Source organism: Chrysochloris asiatica, unplaced genomic scaffold, assembly GCF_000296735.1.
Source record: "Chrysochloris asiatica unplaced genomic scaffold, ChrAsi1.0 scaffold00118, whole genome shotgun sequence".
NCBI classification, from domain to species: Eukaryota; Metazoa; Chordata; class Mammalia; order Afrosoricida; family Chrysochloridae; genus Chrysochloris; species Chrysochloris asiatica.
The window spans coordinates 2,679,530-2,685,107 of NW_006408636.1; positions in this window are offsets into that span (position 1 = coordinate 2,679,530).

The window sequence follows — 5,578 nt, forward strand, 5'->3', positions numbered from 1 at the left end:
ATTGACCATGGTGTCCCTTGAGACTATGCCCTGAGACCCCAGGTTCAGCAACTTGTTGCCTCAAGGTGTTTGGTAATATATAAGAAGTTTTCATTATTTTCCTCCTGTATACCCCACCACAAGGAGCTCTGGTAGCATAATGGGTTACAAGTTGGGCTGCTAACCACAGGGTCAGCAATTCGAATCTATCAGCTGCTCAGTAGGAGAAAGGTGAGGCTTTCTGCTCCTATAAAGATTTACAGCCTTGGAAACCCTATACAGGATTGCTATGAGTCATAATTGATTTGACAGCATACAACCAACAACCATGCTCCACCACATTCATAGGTATGTTTTGAGCAAAGATGAAATTTGTACCCATGTACAAATATCCTGTGTCAAACTCTTACATATTTTTGAGTATACTCCTTGTCTCCCTCCCATACCAATTCAGCCTGTGTATCTCTCTGCACATGTTATCTGTACAACACTGTTGTTGCAGTGTTGTGTATATAACAGTATTTACCTCTATTCACTTTACCCCTTGCATTCATTTTTCATTTGTTCTATTACCCATTAGCTTTAAAGTAGGATAGTATTCCGTTTCCATGTATTTTATTTTTTACATTTGATCTTCCTAATGTTGATTTATAATTTTATAGCATCATGATCTGAAAAGATCCTTATAGTATTTTGATGTTTTAAAGTTTATTGAGGCTTGCTTTGTAGACTAACATATGGTTTGTTTCGAGAATGTTCCATGTGCACTGGAAAAGAATGTGTATTGGTGCTATTTTTGGGTTGAGTGCTCTATATAAGTCTATAAGATCAAATTGGTTGGTTGTGTTGTTTAGTTTTTCTGTGTCTTTGTTGAGCTTCTTTCTAGTTCTGTCCTTCATTGAATGTGGTATATTAAATCTCTATTTTTGGAATTGCCTACTTCTTCAGTTCTATTAGTGTTTGATTTATGTATTTTGAGGTTCTATCATTAGGAGCATAGCTATTTATTATGATTTGTCCTTTTTTCAATTGACCCTTTAATCAGTATATAATATCCACTTTGTCTCTTATGCTAGTTTTTCCCTTAAAGTCTATTTTATCACAAATGAATGTTTCTACTCCTGGTTTGCTTTTGATTGCCATTTGTGTGAAATATTTTTCTATTCTTTGATTTTTAGTCTATTTTTGTCTTTGTGTGTTAGGTGCATATCTTGTAGACAGCATATTGAAGGATCCTGTTTTGTTTTGTTTTTTTAAAATCCATTCTGCTACTTTTTATGCTCAATGTCGATTTAGTCCATTTATATTCAGTTTAATCATTGATAAGTATGATTTGATTGCTGTCAATTTTGTTTGTATGTGTGGTCCTGCTGTTTTCTTTGTCCCTTATTTCTTGTCTTTTTCTTCATTGCTGTTGTTTGCTAAATCTCTGTGGTTTTCCTTTATTTTCTATTGATATAAATGTATATTACTATTTTTTAAAGTTACCTTGTAATTTATTAATTTCTTCCCTAGTTTTAAACAGTTTCTTTTATCTTGAAATCTACTTGACTTCTTCATTATTTGGAAGTTCTGTAATGACACTTTCTCCTCTTTTTACTTTGTAGTTGTCTTCATTATAAATTGATATCTCTGGTTCCCCATTTTTAGTCTTTTAGGTTTATTTTACTTTGCATGCTTCTTCTATACCAGCTGCTCCTTGGAAAACCTAGACAGGATCACTATGAGTTGGAAGTGACTCAGTGGCACTTAACAACAACAACAACAACATATTTGTATTTAGTTCTGGATGGTGTTGCTGTGTTTGTCAATCTCAAGTTGTTGTCTGCTGTTGTTGATTCTAAGTCCAAAAAACTACCTTTAGTATTTTTTTGAACAATTAGTCTAGTTATTACAAATTCCTTTAATTTCAGTTAACATCTGGAAATGTTCTAATTTAATCATTGTATTTGACATAGTTTTGCTGGGTATATTATTCTCCACTGGGAAGTTTTTTTCTTTCGGTGTTTTATATATGTCATTGCCTTCTTGCCTGCATGGTTTTCTTCTGAGAAATCAGAGCTTAGTTTTATTGGTTCTTCTTTGTAGGTAAGTTTTTGGTTTCCTTGAACTGCTCTCAGGATTCTTTCCTTGTCATTAATTTCAGAGATTTTGATTATGGTATGTCTTGATGTTTTTCTTTTGGAGTCTCTTGTATTTGGGGTTTGTTCAGATTCTTGAACTTATCGTCTTATCTTTCATAATGTTAATGATGCTTTCTTCTAACAACTCTTCAACTATATTTTTCTGCTTTTCTTTTTGTCTTCCTGTTCTGAAATTCTGTTCAACCATAAGTCATTCCTCTTCATAGTATCCCTCATGAATCTTAAAATTTTCCTTCTTATTTTTGGATTGTTCTTCTAGCCTAGTAGAACTGAGAGATTTATTTTCACACTCACTAATTCAGTCTTCCATTGCTTTGAATATACTCCTTTGCCAGTTCAATATATTTTTCATTCTGAAATCTTAGTATTAATCTTCCATATTTCTATTTGCAGGTTTTGTATTGTATCTAATCATTTTATATGATTGTTTGTTTCTCTAGTTTTTTCCTGAATTTTTCCTTTCTTTCATAAGCTTTTCTGTCAATCATTTGAAGGTATCTAAATATTGTTCTCTGGAATTCTTTTTCATATGATTCCAATGACTTTTTTCCCTCAAAAATGTTTTCTAACTCTTCCGCTTGATCACTTGTTTGAGCTATTCTATCTTGTTTCTTCATGTGAATGGAAAGGATCTGTTGCTTCCAAGACAAGTTTGTGACATTGTATTTGTATAATCGATTATTTTATGTTGACATGTCTTTAGACACTCACCAACTTCCTCCTGGTAGGTGTGATTAGAGAATGGAAGTAAGTGCATTGTTCTCTGTTTGCTGTTCATGTAGCTCAGTTTAGGATGGGTTTGACAGATGTTGCTTATTTTAATTGATCAGTTGTATAGCAGCTAGTATTGACATTTCCCAAGTGTGTGGGGCCACAAAGAGTACTGTTGTGTCTGGACTGTATGGGAAAAGCTGCTGCCCGCTATCATGTAAGGCAAGAAGAGAAAGTGCACATAGAAGATAAAAGCACAAAACAAGCAAACAACAGTGAAAAAGAAAATACTAAAGAGAACAAGAAGGAAAAAAAAATCAGGTTCCAGTTAGAAAAAGAGCTGTTGTTGTTGTTAGGTGCCATCGAGTTGGGACCAACTCATAGCAACCCTATACACAACAGAATGAAACACTGCCCAGTCCTGGGCCAACCTCACAATTGTTGCCATGCTTGAGCCCATTGTTGCTGCCACTTTGCCAATCCATCTTGCTAGGGGTCTTCCTCTTTTTCTCTGACTCTCCACCTTACCAAACATGATATACTTTTCCAGCGACTGGTCCCTCCTGACAATATGTCCGAAGCATGAGAGACGAAGTTTGGCCATCCTGGCCTCCTATGAGTACTCTGGCTACACTTCTTCCAACACAGATCTGTTGGTTCTTTTGGCAGCCCATGGCACTTTCAATATTCTCCGCCAACACCATAACTCAAAAGCATCAATTCTTCTACAGTCTTCCTTATTCACTGTCCAGCTTTCTCATGCATATGAGGTTATTGAAAATACCATGGTTTGAGTCAGGTGCATTTTAATCCTCAAGCTGACATCTTTGCTCTTCAACACTTTAAAAAGATCTTGTGCAGTAGATTTGCCTAATGCAATACGTCGTTTAATTTCTTGACTGCTGCTTCCATGAGTGTTGATAGTTGATCCAAGAAGAATGAAGTCCTTGACAACTTCAATCTTTTCTCCATTGATAAGAATGTTGTTTATTGGTCCAGTTGTTGTTAAGGGCCGTAGAGTCGGTTCTGACTCATAGCAACCCTGTACAGGGTTTCCGAGGCTGTTAATCTTTATGGGAGCAGAAAGCCTCATCTTTCTCCTGCGGAACAGCTGGTAGTTTTGAACTGCTGACCTTGCAGTTCACAGCCCGATTCATAACCACTACGCTACTAGAGCTCCTTATTAGTCCAGTGGTGAGTCCAAATACCCAAAAAGAGAAAATACGGAGAAAAAAAAACTGGAAGAGAAAAATAAGAGTGGAAATAAAGCCATAAAAAAAGCACAAAACACAACTAGGGAGAGGGAAGAGTGAAGGAGAAAGAGACCAGAGAATAGTACAGAAAAGTCATGAGCAAAAACAAAAAAAAAGAAGAAAAAGAAGTGGCAGGGTGGCAGGGAGGCAGAGAGGCAGGGAAGAGAAACAAGGAAAGAAGAAAAATTGAATGCAGAGATAGAAAGGATAAAAAGTAAGGGAAAGTAAAGAGTGGAATAAGGAGAAGAAATATTAAACAAAAATAATTAAATGAAAAACAAAACGGGGCAGGTGCTATACCCAGAGAGGAGAAAGCTCTGTGGGTTCTTGCCAACTAAAGAGCTCACGTGGTGGTTGGGCAAAGGGTGAGATAGTGGTGCTCCTGGCCCTAGATGGAGTTCCTGTAGGCCTAGGTGTTGTCTATGGGCATCCAATCCAGAAATAGTTCATGCAAACTCCAAAGCAACTGGGAATAGGGTCTTTCTGTCCCAGTTCATGCAAAACCCAAAGCAACTGGGAATAGGGTCTTTCTGTCCCAGGCACAAGAGTTCCTGCTAGTCCATTGCTATCCAGAACTGACTCTGCAGGTCTGGCGCAGGACTCACCTGAATCCAGGCACTGAGGCTGGTACAACACACTTTGATGTGGTTCACAACTGTCTCTTTAGTATTTTTAAGAAGCTCTGTATATGTTTCTAATATTTACCCAACATTGAAAATCTCTGAGCCAGATGGTGTTTTAGACCAGAGCTTTTCAAATCATTTGTATAATTCATGCAAACAAATCACCTGAAGATCTTGTTTGTTAAATATAAATTCTGATTCAGTAAGTCTGAAGCGGTACCTGGGATTCTTCATTTCTATCAAGCCCCCAGATCATGCTGATGTTGATGCTGTTAGTCTGGGGAGTACTCATTAGTGAGGAGCTAGATATCTTTATATAGTAATCAAAGAGCTTTACTTTAGTGAGCTGTTCCCTTTCCTAGTAACCCTTGCCAGGCCATTAGAGCAGCAGATAGGCTGTCAGTACTGTCCCATCCAGCCCCTAATAGGCTCTGTGGCTTGAGCAGATGGTGTTGATGTGTAATAAATAAGAATGGGGGATTACTTCAGTCTCCTATCTCCTTCAGATTTAGGAAGGAGAATAGGAGTAAGGGTAGGAGTCACCTCTCTCCTTGTCTTTTCTGCCTCTAACCAAAAGTGTCTGAGAGATCATGAGGTCACAGGATGACACAAATGGTTAAGCACACATCTACTAACAATAAGCTTGGTGGTCAGAGTTTCCTTGGAAGAAAGGCCTGATGATCTGCTTCCATAAATTCATGGTCATGAAAACTCTGTAAAGCATGGTTTTATTTATCACCATGAGTCAGAATTAACTTAATGGCAACTTTTTTTTTTGGTCTATCTTAAAATTACTTTTGCCATGCTGGTGATCCCTGGGGGTTGTCACTCCTTCCTGGGGTGCACAGATTTTTTTTTTTTTTTTTTT